This window comes from Tupaia chinensis, unplaced genomic scaffold, assembly GCF_000334495.1.
Source record: "Tupaia chinensis unplaced genomic scaffold, TupChi_1.0 Scaffold000093_1, whole genome shotgun sequence".
Classification (NCBI taxonomy): Eukaryota; Metazoa; Chordata; class Mammalia; order Scandentia; family Tupaiidae; genus Tupaia; species Tupaia belangeri.
In genome coordinates, this window is record NW_006159555.1 from 9,097,577 (window position 1) to 9,117,925 (window position 20,349).

Below are 20,349 nucleotides of genomic sequence, written 5' to 3' on the forward strand. Positions count from 1 at the left end.
ATACCCACACTACAATCCCTTCTTTTCTATTCTCCTCTTAGGATTTAAGGCATGCATGCACATGCACCTGGCATGATTTTTATGCACCCAGTGTGATTTTCAGCCTGCCAGGGCTGGGATTTGAACTATACAGTCAATCATGTGTAATCCAGCTGCCTTGACCTCCATGCCACCAAAGGATCCAATTTTCTTAAGACAAGAATTGCTGGTGTATTTCAGGATAATACTGTGAAATATTGGCTCCAAACTAGACCTGACCCAAAGAGCAGTTTTTGTTTTGCTCATAATATGGTTTTTCAAAGTATACATTTAGTATGTGACAATCAAATCAGGAATACTATAATAATAATATACATCATTTTCAACAGAGAACTTTACATTCTTGTGTCTGTTGAGTGTTTCTTCTCTCACAGAGAAGTTTTCTCTTTTCTTCTCTTCATTTTTTGTTTTTAGATTTTTTTGCCATAGGTCATGTGTACCCACCACAAGGAGAGAGAGAGAGGGAAAGTAAAAAGTAAACCCTCCAGGTGATGGTCATGCCGCAAACCCTTCAGCTCCATTCTTCTGTCAGGATTTTGCATGTACACACACATGCCTGTCATATTTTTGAGGCCCCTCAGTCTGGGACTAGAACTATGGAGTCAGCCATGTGTTATCCAGTACCCTAACTACCATGCCACCTGCTGACTTGAGACATATTTAGAAGTAAAGAGACAAAGAAAGAGAAAGAAAGAAAGAAAGAAAGAAAGAAAGAAAGAAAGAAAGAAAGAAAGAAAGAAAGAAAGAAAGAAAGAAAGAGAAGAAAAGAAAGAAGTTGTGGCTCCTTCTCAGTGACCTACACCTCACTGGATTTCCACTCTACCTCCTCTATGACTTTCTCTTTGACTCTAGTTAACCAACAAATGAAAGAAGTTTAAAATGTGCCAGGCCAATGTGTTACTTGGGCTATTAGGTTGACAGACAACAACTTTCAGTAGCATAAATAAAACAATAAAATAAATGGTAGAGGACAGAAATTATGCTACATGAGCATCATGAAGAACCAAAGACAGAGAAGCATCTAAGCTTCAGGAAGTAATGGGATCAGGAATGAAAAGTTGGTCAAGAATGCTTCCTCTTCTTCATTCTCTGCTGTCTTCCCAGACCAGCTTCCTCCGCTTCTTAACCACATGACAAAAAAATGGCCATCCATAGTTCCTAAGGCTCAATATTACATGTTGGCCAGATAGGAAACTTCTCTCCCCCTCTGTCTCAGGCCACTTTTTTTCTTTTTTGTAAGTTTATTTCTTTTATTTATGATAGACAGTGCAAACATGCATGAGAGAAAGAGAGAGAGTAGCATTCTCAACAGGATCTGCCTTGTCACAATCTCCTTCTCCCCAGACTTCCAGCTTGTCAGGATCCTGGGCATGTCCAAACACTGGTTTCTCTTAGGATAACTGGGCATGGAATCTGAACCCACAGTCACCCATATGACCTCTAGCACTGCAACTTAGCACACTGCTAACTGATCCCACTGAGCCCCAGGCCACTTTCTAATGCTCAAGAAAAATAATCCAAAGGGTTGACCTCAGGTCAAGTGTGTACCTCTGACTATTCAACTGGGACTGAAAGGTGGGGTCGCACTGGACGAAATAGTTGCAGGACTGAATTGTAGGTTGGAAGACAGTTGCTTATTATGTGTTTATTCTTATGTGATAACACATGTTTACCTTATTGCCTTACTGAAAATTGTGAAGTTAGTGATGGATATAAGAATGTGTTGAGTGGGAACTAGCAATTGGTGTAATGTCTATGCCGCTGGACTCACCTGTAGTCAACCACGGTTCGAGTCCCAGAACCAGTAGCTTAAACTCACACCGGGCACGTGTGCATGCATACCCAAGATCCCAAGAGGAGAATGGAGGAGAAGGGATTGTGGCATGGCCATCCCCCCGGGGGAGGGGGTGATTTCTCGCTTTCTGTCTCTCTGTCTCTGTCTTTCTGGCGAGCGCACGCACCCTATAGCAAAAACCTCTACAAAAAAAGGAAAAAAAAATGTGTTGAGTGATGATAGCCGATGAACTACATACTTCCTGGCATTCATGCCCTTGTATAGTCTCCACCCACATTGACTATGGCTGGCTCCATAACTTGCTTTTACAAGTAGAGTGTGCAGAAGTAACACTGAGCTGGTTCCAAGTCTAAGCTTAAGAAAAGGAGAGAGTGCAAACTGTGAAAATGCTCTAAAATATGTATGAGTCAGGGATCTTCAGAAGAACAGAACCAGTAAGATGGGGCCATGTAAGAAATTAGCTAGATGATTCCAAAGGCTGAGAAGTCCCAAGATCTTTTGTTGGCAAGCTGGAGGCCCAAGAGAGCCAATGCTGTAGTTTCAACATGAGTTCAAATGTCTGAGAGCCAAGAGAGATCCCATGGTATGAATTACAGCCCTAGTGTCAGAAAAATTGATATCCAGATCAAGCAGTTCAGGATGCAAATTATTCAGCCATTTTATTCTATTTATGTCTTCACCTGATTATTTGAGGAGCACCCACATTAGGCAAGGCAATCTGCTTTACTCTGTTTATCACTCAAATGGTAATTCCCTTCAGAAATAACTTCACGGACATATCTAAAACAAGTCTGTCCAAATGTCCAGGCACCCAGTAGTTCAGCCAAATTTACATGTAAATTAACCATAACAGGTGTCCTCTACCACAAATAAGTCTCTTATGGTCTCTGAACAAATAGACATATCTAAACTATTCACTATTAATATTTCAATTTCTTATGACAATGCAGATTGTTTCATTAATAAAATTTTATTAATAAAAAAATTAATTGCTATCTACTTGGAACGAAAATGAATGCCAAACAGATGCCTTGACCCAAAAAAGTATTTCTATAAACCAACTGATCACAGGCTTTTCTCAGAAAAGGCACTGGCTTGAGGCAAGCAGGTGGCATGGTAGTTAAGGCACTGGTCTCCCACATGGCTGACCATGGTTTGAGTTCTGAACCCAGCAGCTTCAAAATCACACCATGCGCATGTACATGCATGCCCAAAATCCCAAGAGGAGAATGGAGTAGAAGGGATTGCAACATAGCCATCTCCCCTGGGAGGTGATTTCTCATTTTCCCTTTCTCTCTCTTTCTCTCTCTGACAGTGCATGTGCCCTATGCCATAAAACTAAAAACAAAAAAAAGGCACCGGCATAAGGAGGCAATCTCATTTTTCTTACCAAAAATGATGGAGTGATGATTAAATTTTCAGATTCGGATACTTTCAGATTTATTTGAAGTTTTAGACTTGTTAATATCATATTCTTATAGATAAATGTGTTCCCTGATCCCTAAGTCAAACCAATGGGAATTAATTTAAGACTTATCACATGTGATGACTTTTTCCATTATTAAGCTTAAGCAGAAGCTAATAAAAGCCCAATGTTTTAGTTCACTAATGAAAAGATAACTTATTAGTCTGTAGTTTGCATTATTAAGCAAATTTGAAAGGTTAAGCACTCATGTTCTAAATTAGCGAATAAAGGTTACTCTCATCCATCTCCTTGTTGCAGAAGTCTGCTAAGAGAAAATATAAACAATTTCAGAATATTTACTCTTTTAAATTATTTATAGTCATTAATTTAATGAATATTTGATTACCTACTATGTGCCAGAGCTCACCCAAACTTTAAGGGATTTATTTCAAAGGCAAAGTATGTGCTTGTTATTCTTAAGCTATCTGGTATATTAAATATTACTACTATTAAAGTCATGATTTTAAAATAAACCAGTAATATTGTTTTAAAGGTATATCAATTGTTAAGTAAAAATTATCTGTTCAGTTTTACTTAGTTATTATTATTTTCTTAATTTGACCAGAGAGACTCAGAGAGAGGGAAGTGAGAAATCAAGCCACCAGGTCCAAGATTTGAACCATAGTCGACCATGTGAGAGTCCAGTGCCTTGGCCACCCTGCTACTTGCTGGCCCCAGGTATACAAGTTTTTTAAAAATATTGATTATTTACATGCTTTTCAGAAAATCAGATGACATCTTATCCATTTTTCAATAGTGAAAACTAGTACACTGGTAGGTAAATTACTTAATGGAGATCTCACAAGTATTTGATAATGAAGGTATGACAGGGCACAATCTTTCAACTTTTGATCTATACATTTGTCCTAACACCACAGCCCCACTGATTTAATATTTGAGGCAAAAGTTGTATAACAAGGACAAAATTCCTCCTTTACACCTGAGTGCAGGTAATGATAATATTTTTATTTTTCTAAATTGTATCAATATGGCTTGATCCCTCACACAAGAGTATGGATATGAAATTATATCTCATTCATATTTCAGGGCCCCTATTCTGGTTTCAAATATGTGTTTATTGTTATTGCCTGACTGCAAATTGTAAAGTTAGTAATTGATATAAAAATGGGCTGAATGTGGAATACTTCCTGGTATTCCTGCTCTCATATATCCAAACGCATTGACTCTGGCTGGCTCTATGACTTGCTTTATGACAAGAAGAATGTATCCAGAAGTAACACTGACCTAGTTCCAGGCCTAAGCTTAAGAAAGTCTGGCAGTTTCCACATTTGCATTTCCGGGAGCTGCAAAGTATACAATGCAAGAGTCCAGGTCTCCTGCTCGAGTGACTATGTGGCAAGACCTTATACAGAGAGAGAGGCTCAACCTTTCGACTACTCCCCCAAAGCATTAGTTTAAGAGTGAAGTCACCTTGAACATTCAACCCTCAGTTTTTAATCAACTGTAACTCCATGAAAGACCTAAGCATGACCAGCAGAAAATCCTTTCAGCTAACCCCAAGCAACCCACAGAATTACAATAAATCCACTAACCTTTATTGTTGTATCAATAGAAACCCAAAGAGAAATAATACTGGCTGCCACAGAAATTTCTCCCCAGAGTACAAAGGGTCTATGTTAAGCTAGTTCTCTGGTTCTACCTCAGAAACATATTTTAAGTCTATTTCTTTCTTTATTTTTTAAGAGAGTTTTTTGGTTTCGGGGGGTTTTGTTTGTTTGTTTGTTTGTTTGTTTGTTTGTTTTTTGCCATAGGGCAAGTGTGCTAGCTGGAGAGATAGAGAGACAAAAAGCGAGAAATCATGCTCCAAGGGAGATGTTCATGCCACAATCCCTCTCCTCCATTTTCCTCTCAGGATTTTGAGCACAAACGCACATGCAGCTGATCTGAGTTTCAAGTGTCCGGGTCCAGGACTCAAGTCCCAGTGGGCCACATGGAAGCCCAGCATCTTAACCACTACACTACCTGCTGGCCCCTTAAGTCTATTTCTTATGAATTGCCAAGTTGTTCTTTGCCTGACTCCAGGAAGCACCATTTTTTAAAAAACATCATAGGTTTAAATAATTATTAGAAAACAGTAAAGTATATCTAAAAGGGGAACCTTACTCTAATTTTCAGAGTTCCCATTTGAATTAGAGGGAATGATGCAAAAGTAACATTTTATTGGAAATTTCTACTAGTGTTAATCAAATCATTGAAAAGATATTCTTAGTTTCTATGGACTTGTAGCTTTGCATATTTTTTGATGTGTCTTTGTGAGTATTTCAGAGGAAAGGCATGAGATGATGAATTGAGTGTTATCAACCATATGCCATCATAAAACAGAAATCCTAAATAAATGACATTTTTTAAATCTCAATGCAGAGTCAAAGCCTGTTTTAAATCAGTACTTCACAAACTATAATGTGCATATAAATCACCTGAATATAGTGTTAAAATGCAAATAATTCTGATTCAATCAGTCTAGGGTGAGGCCTGAGATTCTGCAGTTCTCAGAGAACAATATGATAAGCTCCATATCTGGGGATGGTACAAGGAAAGTGAAAACTACAGTGATTCGTTAACACTATTGTCTAGATAAGGCACATTCAATCAAGGATGAGGGAGTCTTCTTGCACCAGTATCTTATCTAAATCCATGTCAGTAACACACAAAGGAACATCTAATCTCAACATGAAGCTCCAAGTACACTTCCTAGAAACACTACTCTAAACTAAGATGGGGGAATCAACAGGATTTGGTACTTGAAGTGTGGAAGAAAGCATAAATTCAGAGACTACAGAAAGTGCAATGTCCTGGAGTTGAGAGAACTCATCCATCAGCCAGAAAAAGAGAAACAAAAGCTTAATTGCAACCTCCTGTGTTTCTCATCAGAAAGAAAGCAGGAGAATCCCAGCTACTCTCAGTACTGTAACACTTTAGGAACTATTCTTATAATTATGATACATATTTAGCTACCACTCTATATAAAGTGCCTTCATTCATTCACTAGTCAAGAAATCTGCATTCACATCAGCAGTGTATACTATCTAAGTAATAATGGGTGCTAGAAGCAGACGTTATAGTCACTATTTTATAGATAAGAAAAGAAAGTTTATGAATTTGACCAAACACAACTAAGAAGTAGAGGACACAAGATACAGAGCCCAAAACTCCTGGTTCCTAGTCCATCTCTCTTTCTACTCATCCCAAACCTTCCAACAATTAGAAGATTATCCAAATATCATTCATGACAGTTTGGGGTTTAATGCACTTCAGCAAGATGTCCTCCTCAAGATAAGGCCATCTGTACCAGCACCACAATAATACAATATTCTGTAATGCTGGGCCCAAATGGGAAGGTCTTGGGTTCACATCCCTGGGTTTCCCTGTGCATACCTGGTGCATATATATGCATGCCCTTGATCCTGGCTGGCTGAGACTGGAGATGGATTGCTGCATGAAGATCCTGAGGGGTCTCTCTCTCCTCTCTCTCTCTCTCTCTCTCTCTCTCTCTCTCTCAGAGGGAAATCGCAGGAATCTTTTCTATTTTTCAGAATGGCTTTCCTTCTCTTGTACTCTTAATAAAAACATTTATTCCCTGAGCATCCTGGGGTAAAATTTAGTTCTGATCAGTAACAGTCATCATAGCATTAAACATTAAACGGGAGAAATGTAATGGGGCTGTCAGAGTTCAGAAAATAATGGAGGGAGAATTAAATTGGCATTAATGCACCAATTAAGCACTTCGAAGGCAAAGTGTGGAATCTGAGGAAAACCACAAGGAGCTGGGTAACTGACAGAACAGGCCCTGAGAAGATGAAAGGTGTTGGTGTACCCACTGAATCAACAAGCATAACCTGAGAAGGAGACCTTAGTATTTTCTGGCTGAGAAAAAATGTTTTATCAGCGATGGACTGGAAATTTCCACTCCCGCCTGAATACCTGAAAAGGGCCTTTACTTTTTTTTAATCTGTCATTTAATAGACGAATCTGTGAGTGTTTGACCAGGCTCAGTTGTGGCCTCTTTTGGAACCAAAGAAAAAGGAATGAGAGTTTTTTTTTTTTTTAACTCATTTTCATTAGAAATATTTCTTTAGAATTGGAATTTTTTTTTTTTGAGAGATTTTCACTGTAGGGCGCGTGCGCTCGCCAGACAGACAGAGAGAGACATAGAGACAGAAAGCGAGAAATCACCCCCCAGGGGGGATGGTCACACCGCAATCCCTTCTCCTCCATTCTCCTCTCGGGATCTTGGGCACGCACGCACACGCGCCCGGCGTGAGTTTTAAGCCACCAGGGCCGGGACACGAACCACGGTCGACTACGTGGGAGTCCAGCGACATAGCCATTACGCTAACTGCTGGTTCCCATCAATAAACAAACTTTTTTTAAATGTTCCCCTTAGATAGAGCATAAAGCAGAGTGGTAAATTGGCCAGATAGGAAGGTTTTAAAGAGGCAGAAAGAGGAGTGAATGTAGAGTCAATTTGAGAGTTTTAGTCATATTATTTTCCCTTATATATTCACTAGTTAGTCCTGTGTCTCATTTCTTCCATTTCTGTCTTCTTCAGAGCAAACAACTAGTTGATTTTTATATCCCTCCTAGCCAACATCATTCACTCAAAAATGTTTAATTACCCTCAGATTTTCTAGGAGAGTCTAGATTTAAAAGACTTTTCTTGTGTCCTTATATATATTAAAATGTGTCAGACATTCTAATATATCATAAATGTTTCAATTAGAAATCTAGTTCCGCTAAATTCCCATTTCATCAGTCATAAACTCTTCCTTCTGTAAAACACTAGAGTGGAGTTCAGTCAAGTTCTTTACCAATGTTCTTGCGTAATGCAGTCAAGCAGGAGTTCACTTTCACTCAGACTTTTTGTTCTACTCAGTTTTTCAAGCAATTGGATGAGACCCACCAAAATTACAGAGGGCAGTCTGTTTTACACACACCCTACCAATTCACTAATATCATCTGGAAACACTCTCACAGATACACCCAGTGATAATGTTTGCTCAGATGTCTGGGCACCTTGTGTTCCAGTCAAGTTAATGTGTAAAATTAACTATCACAGTTTCAAAAACAATGAAGTACTAAATTATAATCCTTGTTTCTTTAGTTCACAGTTTCTCTTCCCCTTTACTCTGCCATTTAATTTTTTAACAGACTGTTAATACCATTCTGGCTATAATCCTGCCTTTCTCCCAGGTCTCAGCTTCCTCTTAATTCTAGATGATTTGTGTGTGTGTGTGTGTGTGTGTGTGTGTGTGTGTGTGTATTCTTCCTTATTGGCAAATACAACTTCAGTATTTCATGTCTCTCAAGAATCAGTTTACAAGAATGTTTCCATCAACTATTATCTCCTTCACAGGGAGATGGTAAGCTGTGTCCAAGCTGATAGAATTCTGTTTCTGTAAGCAATGTTCCCAGAACAGCCACTAAACCCAGCATTGCCAAGTGACTGATAATGATGAGCTCGAGATTTTAGACTGTTTAAAATTGCAGAATGTTCTCACAGCACTCATCTGCTCTCCCCACCTCCCCGCTTTTGAGAACAAGTGGTTCATGCATTACAGCCTCTTCTCGGGTAATGGGATTTCTGGTCTATGTCCTCAGACTCAGTGATTTTTGCAAAGCCACAGGATGGCAGAAACCTATATTCCTAGGTGCCAGGACCCAGGAGAAATTACCAGAGCTGCTAGTAGTCAGGAAAATCTGTTTGCTCTTCTGTTACAAAGGGAGACATTCTGTTCCTGCCACACCTCTGTTAATGGCCACCTCACTGCTGGGGACTTACACAGAACAAGGCTTGGATAAGAAATGTGCATGCAGGAGAAATGATTAGGCTGCAGTTCAAGAAGGCAGTCTTGGCAAAGTCTAAATCAGAAGAATAAAAACATGCATTTTCATGAACAAAGGTCCAGTACTCCTTTCTTGGTAATTACAGCTACCAATGCATAAGCTCAAATTCTCTTCAACTCAAACTCTCTATTTTACTTCCCTTTTTATTGGCAAAAATAGAGCCTGAATCCACTTCAGGATTTATCATAAAATAGTGAAAGAGTGGAGTGCTCTTATTTAAAGACCATGTAATCTGCCTCATTCACACAGGTGAAAAATTGGAATTCCATGAAGCCGAAATGAATTGTTGGAGTCATTAGTTAGAGGCTCCAGACCAGATCCCTTTGTTGCTTGCAGCTTGAGCAACTGCAGACCATGAACTGCACTTCCTCCCTTTCCAGGGTCCTCAGTGCCACTCCTTTTCGAGGATATTTGGCTCCTATGATGGTCATGTAGTTTACAGACAATTAGACAACAATTCTTATCATCTTATCCTAAGACGACTCAAAAGAGCAAGTATTGACCTTTTGAAATTTCAAAAAGATTATTTTTCTACCCAACAGCTTATGGATAATGTCACATCTATTTCTTCTATCAATCTCAAAATTCAACATCAGGGACTAGACAGTGGCACAGCAGTAAAAGGCAGTGCTCTGCAAGGCTGACCCACATTGGAAGGTCTGGGTTTACATCCAGAATCCTCCCTGAACACACCAGGCACAATTGTGCTCATGATGTGGGACCGATTGAAGCTGGGAGTGGACTACAACATCAGGACCCTGTTGGGTGCACCATCTCTGTTCTCTCTCACTCATGGAAGAAATAAATAAATAGCCCCAACTGGGATTGTGTAGTTGTGTGAAATTTTTCTAGTATCAGAAAGAAAAAAGTTATCTTTGTTCTTTTAAGGTTTTTGCCATAAAGCAATTACACTTACCAGAGACAGAGAGAGACACTTGGAGGAAAAGTGAGAAATTATTCCCCCAGGGGATGGCCACACTACAATCCCTTCTCCATTCTCCTCCTGGGATTTTTGGGCACACATGCACATGCGCCTGGCATGACTTTCAAGCCACCAGGTCTGAGATTCCAACCGAGATTGGCCATATGGAAGTTCAGCACTATAACCACTATGACACCTGTTGGCCCCGAAAGTCATCTTTACTTAAAGAACATCTTTACAGGGCCGGCAGGTGACATGGTGGTTAAGGGTGCTGGACTCCCACATGGCCAGCTGTGGTTCAAGTCCTGGACCTGGGGGCTTGCTTTCTCACTTTCTCTCTCTCTCTCTGCCCCTCTCTGGTCAAATTTAAATAAATAAATAAACAAACTTAAATAAAATAATTCTTTAAAAATATTTTTAAATAGAACATCTTTTCTCTGTAAACAATGAGGCTATATTTTTTTTAATGTAAAGTTCAAGTTATTTTTCCCCATGTTACTACATGAAAGTCTTCTCTTAAACCCAGAGTTTCAAAAATGAGTACAAGATTGCATTATACTGTTGGCCTTATAATCCCTGTTAGTTTTCTTAACTCTTTATTATACTTACTATCAATCCTACACATACCTCTACCAAAGAAATAGGCTAAGGCTGAAAAAAATTCTAATTAGGAAATATCGCAGTTCTGAGCTCCGTCGGAAAAGTGCTTGCACAACTATATTTATTGCAGCACTATTTATGATTGCTAAGACATGGAACCAACCCAAATGTCCACAATCAGTAAATGGATTGCAAAAGTGTGGCACATATACTCCATGGAATATTATTCATCCACTAAAAAACAATAAGGCCCTGGAATTTGATAGAAAGTGGATGAATATGGAAGATTTTTTGCTGAGTGAAACAAGCAGGCTATGAAAGAGAGACATTGTATGTCTGCACTAAACATATACAGACTGTCTGCACTCTGTGGTAGAGACTGAAAGACTTGAGGACATAAAAGCATTGAAAATTCTTATGGACACCAGAGACAAAGGGGAAGGAGATTGTGGGAGGGGAAGAGTGCAGGAAAGGAAATTGGGGGAAAATAAGGAGAGATAAGATATTTGTGGGACACAGATATGGTTCGTTATCTGTTGATGAGGATATGTATAATATTGTCAACTGGACTGAGATGTGTATCATGCTTGGTAAAAATCTCTTTACAATCTAAATGATGTATAGCTATTAAATGTATAAATAATAAAATTATTTTTAAAAATAAATATCATAATCTGTCCCAATCTGAATTTTCACTTGCTAACACAGGATCTGAACTTTGACCCTTCCCACAGCCTTCCAAGTCTTCCATACCACCATTAGCAGAGCCACTCATCTAAACAAAAGTTAAAAGATGCATTTGAAGAAAACCTAGAATAGTCTGGTTATTTAATTCTCTCTTCTTGGTCTTGGTCACTTTTCTTGAGCTTCACTTCCAACTTTCCTCCAGTGAGAAATATAAGATAGGAATTTTTTACTTGTCTGCAGTCATGATCCTCTTGGAAGACCTAAACTTCCAAAAGGTATGAATGAAGCTGTAATTGGCCAACTAGATTTGACTTTATCTTTTCCTTGGGAGCACCACCTCATTAGATGGGTCTCCCAGAGGGCAACTATGAATCTATTACTAAGGAGATATCAGGAAGAATCAAAAGCACATTCAAACTAAAAGTAATTTAAATAAAATTAAATTGATGAACAAATGAGCAAAAAAAGTGGGAGGAGGGTAAGAACTTTTTAGCTTTATCATGTAGAGGGTGGGAGAATTAATTAGCTTGTCTTTATAAAGTGCTTTAAAGATAAATCGTGCTGTTTACTTGCCAAAACTCATTCTTATTATGCTTATTTGCTGTGTCCCGCATAAATATTTAATGATTACCCTGGGAAAGTAACTCTTATTTAATATACCATCCTTTTCTTACTAGTAAATAGTATACAACAGCCTAATTTTTTTTCCTGAACATATTTTTTTCAAAAACACTCCAAGACAGTTTTCTATTACACAAGCAATAATCTACAAATAAATTTTTATATTTGGGGTCTTTCTTATCACTGGGAACCACATAATATGGTGGGATCTATATGTTGGAGCTCCTTCAATGTAAAATAGAAGTTAATTATTCTCTGCAACAAAGTAGTCATAATCAACCTGGTCATTGCCAAAGTACGCTTTTTAACAAAGAAGAACAATACAGGTTCTGACTTATTCAGCTATTTCTAAGCATTACGGACCACAAAATATGCCTTATATATAAGCACAAGTTTTTAAATTAAGAAAAGGGGCCAGCAGATGGCATAGTGGTTATGTCACTGGACTCCCACATGGCTGACCACAATTTGAGTACAGGACTGGTGGCTTGAAAATCATGCCGGGCACATGTGCATGTGTGCTCAAGATCCCAGGGGAAGAATGGAATTGAAGAGGATTGTGGCATGGCCATCCCCTCTGGGGAGGAGGTGATTTCTCACTTTCCCTCTCACTGTCTCTGTCTCTCTCTCTCTATCTCTCTCTGGTGAGTGCACACACCCTAAGGCAGAAAGAAAAAAACTCTAAAAATATCAAATAATTAATTAAATTGAGAAAAAATACTTGGGGCATCACACAAAATATTCATTTTCAGCCAGCATGCTTCATGTACCACTACTTAATCTGTTTGTAAGGAAAAGAAAGGAGTACCAACATCTCTCTAGAATTTTTAACACTTAAGTAAAGTAAACCCAGGCCTCAAGCTTTGTCCAGGGTGCCCAGCCTGCTGCCTCAAGATTTCCTGCTGGCTTTCTTCCTATCTGTGCATCCCTGGACATCTTCCTGCACCCTTGGCAAAGAAGTACCTTGGCTTCCCACTGCAACACCACAGACCCACATGCATACTCAACAGCTGGCACTGGAGGGCGGAAGGGCAGAAAGCCCACAGATAATCCCTGACAAGTCAGATTGGCAGAAAAGTAACAGGACATGATAAAAGAATAATGATTAGGAGAAATTGCTTGTCTGTACACGGTTACTCTTCACAGGCTGCAGGGTTCTAGTGTGTCTGTCACGCTCACAGGTGAATAGGCAAACAGAGAAGTGGTGAACTCTGAATATGTTTTTATTGTTGCCAGAACTGTATATCTCCAGGAAACTAATTCTGAGTCCATCTAGTTTTGAACCACCAACCCAAGCAACATGTGGTTAATTCCAAAGTACTAGATCATTTCTTTTCCAGCTGAAGCCTTGATGATTTGACAAGCTCCTTCTTCAGCAGTGGGAAGGCGCTATTTGGAAGTGCAGTCTGCAAGCAGAAATGAAAGGAGCTATCCCTTCCTCTACCACAATTGTCTCAACCAAAGCATGATACCTGATCCAATCTTTCCTTAGAAATATCTCACAGCTGTGAATGGCAGTAATAAGTCACTGTAATTGCCTCACACTCTAATAGCCTTGCATTTTGCCTAGCTGTGTGACCTTAGACTTGCATTCATCCACAAAGAAACAAGCTTCTTTTTTTTTTTTTTTTTTGAGAGATTTTCACTATAGGCCACGTGCGCTTGCCAGACCGAGAGAGACATAGAGATAGAAAGTGAGAAATCATCCCCCAGGGGGGATGGTCACGCCGCAATCCCTTCTCCTCCATTCTCCTCTCAGGATCTTGAGCACGCACGCACACGCGCCCGGCGTGAGTTCCCCCGGGTCCGGGAGGCAAACGGCGGTCGACTACATGGGAGTCAAACAACATAGCCATTACGCTAACTGCTGGTTCCCGAGAAACAAGCTTCTTAGGCAGGTGGAAGCACCAATTCTATGCCAAGTTAAGTTCCCTCAAAAGAGTGGAATGGGGACCAGCTGTTGGCCTAATGGCTATGTCGCTGGACTCCCATGTAGTCGACCGCGGTTTGCATCCCGGACCCGGTGGCTTAAAACTCACGCCGGGCACGTGTGCATGCATGCCCAAGATCCCAAGAGAAGAATGGAGGAGAAAGAACTGCGATGTGGCCATCCCCCATGGGGGGTGATTTCTCACTTTCTGTCTCTGTCTCTCTCTTTCTGGTGAGCACACCATACTCTATAGCGAAAACCTCTCCAAAAAAAAAGAGTGAAATGATGTATAGGATAAGCCTGATAGCTTACAGACTAAGCTAACTTGAATCATGGCTTTATTACACAAGAGCTGTGTGGACATCAGCGAGTTAATCAGCATTTCTGAAGTTCTTTGCTCACTTGCAAAATGAGAAAATAGAATTATAAGGCTTAAATGCCAGTTATTACTATGTTCTTCATCCAAATATGCAGTAAACCATATGTTATCATAGAAACAGTGAATTTAATGTGAATAGAGAAAACTATTAACCTTTAAGAGTAACATTTATTGGGTGGTGTGGTAGTTAGGATGCTGGACTCCCACATGGCCAGCCGTGGTTTGAGTCCTGGACCTGGTGGCTTTCTCTCTCTCTCTCTCTCTCTCTCTCTGATGAGCACATATGCCCTATAGAAAAGTAAAGAAAAAGAAGAATAACAAATAAAATTAAATAAATAATTCTTTTTGTAAAAAAAATAAATAAATAAACAGTAACAGTTATTGAGCCACCAATGGCATGGTGGTTAAGGCAGCTGGATCTCATATGACCACTGTGTGGTTTGCGTACCAGATCCAGCAGCTTAAAAAACAAACTGTGCACATGTGCATGCCCAAAATCCAAAAAAAGAGAAATAGAGAAGGGGTTGGACTGTGACCATCCCCTATAAAAAGTGCTTTCTTGCTTCCCTTCTCTCCGTCTCTCTTTCTCTCTCCAGAGAGCACACACACCTTCTAGCAAAAATTTTTTTAGAAAGCAACATTTATTTATACAATTACACATCACTACCTTCAGTATCATAACAAAAATTTAAGTGAAGCTATCTTTAGTTGAGAATCTAAAGATGCTTCTGACTCATTTGTAGCCATTTTCAGTTACACGTTTTTCTTCTTTGAAAGCTATGCTCGTCATCTTAAGCTTGTTAGCAATTTGGGGTTTGACAACAAAATCTCTCATCATTCAGGACTGTTATATGTGGTTGAACAGGTTATGCACTGACAGCCTTAGAAAATGTCATTCACATAGACCATAAAGGCATGTCTAAAAATATTGCATTTACTTAAACAAATATGCATTGCTGGAAACAAGCCTGCTCTTCATAAAATCTACCAGAAGCTGGTACAACACCTGCAGGGTCAATGTCAGTATGACATGTGACCCAGTTAGACCAACCTCCCTTTACTTAGAGAATATCGATTTATTCAAGAATACAGGGCTGCTTTATATTTTAATGAAATAATTGTAAACATAAATAAAACTATTTTACACAACTGAGAGACAACAAAAACAATGCATAGACATTATGATGGTTTTCAAGAAACGTTTGTCCTGTTGGACATTATATTTTTGAGTGCCCAACAAATAGCCCAAAGCAACTCTTAAATCCCTTTTTTTTTTTTTTTTTTGGAGAGGTTTTCACTATAGGGTGCATGCGCTCGCCAGACCGAGAGAGACATAGAGACAGAAAGCGAGAAATCACCCCCCAGGGGGGATGGTCACGCTGCAATCCCTTCTCCTCCATTCTCCTCTCAGGATCCTGGGCACGCACGCACACGCGCCTGGCGTGAGTTTTAAGCCACCAGGTCCGGGACGCGAACTGCGGTCAACTACGTGGGAGTCCAGCAACATAGCCATTACGCTAGCTGCTGGTTCCCAAATCCCATTTTTTCATTCTAAATTATACATATCATTACTCAAAGTTTATTAACCTAGAATATTTTCTGCAAAGTAATATTAGATCGCTGTCCTTACAAGTTTATTTTTATATATAACACATTTAATTAATTATAAAATAAATGACATACTCATTGTAAACAACTCCAGAGAGAAGACTGAGAATAGAAAAAAAAAAAAAATCACTAAAATCTGCATACTATTACCACCCAAAGATAATCTCTTAAAAAAACATTTGGCTATATTTATTCTCAACTTTCCTCAACTATTATACATATATCAGGTTGTCATAAAAGTCATGATGCATTTTTGCTTAGAAAAACAGAAAAATACATCATGGCTTTTCTGACAATTCAATATTTACATGTAATTTTTTTCCACAAACTCAAAAATATTCAGTTATATACTTATTTTTATCTTTTTAAATACAGTTTCATTTTGTTGAAATCTTCCTTTCTAAGCCTCCACAATAGCTGGGACTATAGGCATGTACACCATACTCAGCTATTTTTTTTTAGAATGGGCCTCTCTGCATTGCCCAGGCCAGCTTTAAGCTCACTATTGTCCTGCCTCAGCTTCTCAAGTCACTGAGATTGCAGGTGCACACCATAGTGCCCAACGTTAGGTTAGAATGGGAATCAAACATGGGCCTCCCACGTGATTCCAGCCTGCAGAGCTCAGCATCTTAGCAATGTGCACTGCTGGGTGTGTATTTTTTATTTTTATTTATTTACTTATTTATTTTTAGAGAGAGATTTTGCTATAAGGTACACACATTTGCCAGAGACAGAAGAACATAAAGCAAGACATCACCCCCCAGTGAGGATGGCCATGCTACAATCCCTTCTCCTCTATTTTCCTCTCAGGATTTTGGGCACACAGTACACACACCTGGTATGAGTTTAAGCAGCTGGGTCCAGGACTCAAACCACAGTCAACTATGTGGAAGTCCACTGATGTGATCTTGACACTATCTGCTCATCCCTAACAATATCATTAACATTCTACAAAAAAGCTTTACAAAATATTATTTTCAATGACTGCATGTTGGCATATTACTAAATGTTTTAGTTGATGTTAATTTTTACTATAAATAATGTGATAAATTTTTACATAAATTTTTAATTAAATATCTAATGGTTTTCATAAGACAGATCCCTAGAATTTTCAAGGAACCTGTTAAAGACTGTCACACATTGCCAATTGCCCTCTATAAAGTTATGTCAATATACATTCCCAGCAGAACAATGTAAAAGCATTCATTTTTTTCACATCCTTGCCAATTGTAGATTTTTTAAAAAATACGTCTATCATTGAGCTGATATTTAATACATATCTATGATAACCAGACCCTAGGTTGGTCTCAAAAAAGACAGCCTAGTAGAAGAAACAAAATCATAAATTAGTGAAAGAATTGATAAATGAATGAATAAATACAATTTATTATGTTAAAATAAGAATGTAGGGGCCAAGTGGCAGCACAATGGTAACACAAATGGACCCATATGGAAAAGGACTGCGGGTCACATCCTGAGTTAATGTCCTCTGGCCCTCTGTGGGTGTGGGATTGAAACCATGGTCCATTATATGGGAATCCAGCGCTTTAACTACAACACTACCTGCCAGTCCCTCTAGTATATAATGTTTTAAATGTCATCCCACAAACGAAGAGCACAAACCATTGAGAGGAAGCCAAATAAAACTATAACCAACACTTTATGACAGTCAACGAAAGAATTTTAACAACCCTGGGCTAGATCAAAACCTTTCGATGAATGTGTAGACCGCAAATTCACATACAACCTAGTGAAACACTTTCTACTTTTCAGAAGCATCCTTTAAATAGGTTTAAGATGACTTGTTGGGCATCTTTCATAACAAGGCACTACCATTTTTAAAAGCCTTCTAAAATCAGGAAAAACTTATTTCATTTGAAAAGAATTCAGATATACTAAAATGTCAATGCACCATAAGAATTTAAGCGCAAATTTTGGTGTATGTCAAGGAAAGGCATCAAGTTAATATCAGCAAGTCTCTCAAGTATAGAGCAGTAAATGTGGCCAAAAGCATTGAAATAAAACAGAAAGCAAAACTAAATTGAATAAGAAGGAATTTCAAACACTACCAAAAAACAAACTTAGATTCTCTTGTTCTCTCATTTTGCAGTTAATTTACCCCATTACAATCCTTTGTTCCATTACTTGAGATCAAAATTACTGCCAAAACTTTAGTAATTCTTTTCAGTACACCCTCAGTTGAACCTCAGTGCATTAATGGCCTCTGAGCAAAAAAAAAAAGGAAAACCACTACATTGAACCCAAAGCAATGCCTGCCTGGAACTCTGCAATTCCTTCCAATATCCAGAAATGCTTATGTATAAATAATCCTACTTGGGCCATTGTTCAAATAACAAATAGCAAAATGCTAGATGTAAGAATATTTAATGAGATTCTAAGATGGTACATCTTTGTTTTAAGTTTCAACACAAGACTAGCTACACTGAGGAGCCAATACTTTATAACGTAGCTGTGAGCATAAAGATCCAACAGCCTTAATCACTATGCCATGGAGCTGACCCAAAGTCCCCCACATACTGGGGTAATAACTAAAATCTGTGTACCAAGACACTACTTACTTCATTCTTTAGTCTGTTTTTCCATGTAGATTCTCCACCCAGAAAGATAGGAGAAGATCAGAAAGACAGAGAGAGTGAAAACCTGTTTAATCGCAGGAGCCTATGCTCACAGGAAGTTTGAAAGCCTATATCCTCATTGGAAGTATAATCTGCATTTCCTTTAGAGCAACACAGTTCCACCTGGACAGTTTTCTTTCTACCTTGGCAAATAAATCTAATCCAGAGAAATGCATTTGCTTACTATTCTCTCAGACAATCAGATTGTTGATGTGCCTTGGCACTCTGGAATAGTAACCATCATTATTTTCTCTGTTGCTATCCACCAATTTTGACATCTTCCTGTCAGTAATATTATCCGTGTAATTCATCAAAACTTCAGTTCCAACATAAATTCCTCAAACGCACTGTACTTGTGAAGTATCCTCATTGACTTTCTTCTGTTCTATCCCTTTGAGTTAACTTCCAGCTGACAGGCCAAGTTTTTTTTCTTTTCTGGAACCATTCATCTTCACTGTAAAACTGTCCAAATGCCTTCCAACTGCTTCAGGGGCAGAGCCTCCTGCTGCCATTCATAACTCTCATAAATATTATTGGGATTGTGCACGTACATCAGGGAGAGATTTTTTTAACCCAGAGAACATGAAAGGAACACCAGCAGTCTCATTTTACGTGAGTCTAAGTTGTACAACCGAGCACAGGAGAGAATGCACGCAGGAAGTTAGTGAGCGGTTGAAAGGGCAAACAGGAATTCCACACAGGTTTTGCTTCTAGGGAGCAATGAGAATGTCTCACTTTATTGTGTATTTGTTGTTACTTATTGTTACATCTTAACTCCTCTAGTAAATGATAAACTCTGCAAGCAGCATCTTTATTTTTTATTCATGAAGTATTTGGCAGCTACCCATTCAAAAGATGTTTGCTGAATAAATGAATGGATCAGTGGGTAAATGAGTGGATAAATGAGTGGATGAGTGACTATCTTATAAAACAAAGCTTATATTATCAGCATGTCTAAAAATGTAGATCCCAGCAAGAACATACATCCCAATATTAAGATGAACAAAATATTCCAAGTCTATTTGAGAACTGTCATATTATTTCTGTTTGCATGTGAGTGTGTGTGTGTGTTTATCCCTCAAAGCCACCCACATAATTTTTGAAGCTTGACTGTTTTAGAGATTTAAAACATCACTATATATATATTTTTTTTATGTTAGTTATCTGGGCATACTCTGGAGCTTTAGGAGCATTTTCTAAAGAAATATTGCCTATAGAAATAACTGAGACAAGATTATAACAGGGAAAAAGAAATATTTTTAGCCAGTTGGGTCAAAAAGGAGCTATAATATACTCTAAAAATTATACTTTCATTAATGCCCAGAACAGTTATATAAAAGCTTGTGGACAGATAAAGCTCTTGTGATGGAGAGATTATGAATTTGAGTTTCAGAACTAGACTTAGCCACCACATTTGAATAGTCTAGTGAAAATTATATTCTAACAGAGAGAATATTAGAGTTCCTTCCATTTAATTATTTAAGTTTTATTCCAGGCAAGGTGGCCAAGTGAGCTTGTTGGTCTGTGATAGTTCTCCATAAATGTACATACTGATGAACAGCGAAGAGTACTTCTTACATTATAGGCCAGCAAGTGGTGTGGTGGTTAAGGTTCTAGATTTCCACATGGCTGCACATCGTTCAAGTTTCAGATCCAGCAACTTGAAAATCGCTCCAGGTGCACATGTGTGCATGCCCAAAATTCCAGGAGGAAAATAAAGGAGAAGGGATTGTGATGTGGCCATTCCCCACCCCACCCCCAACCCAGGGGGTAATTTCTCAGTTTCCCTCTCTCTGTCTTTG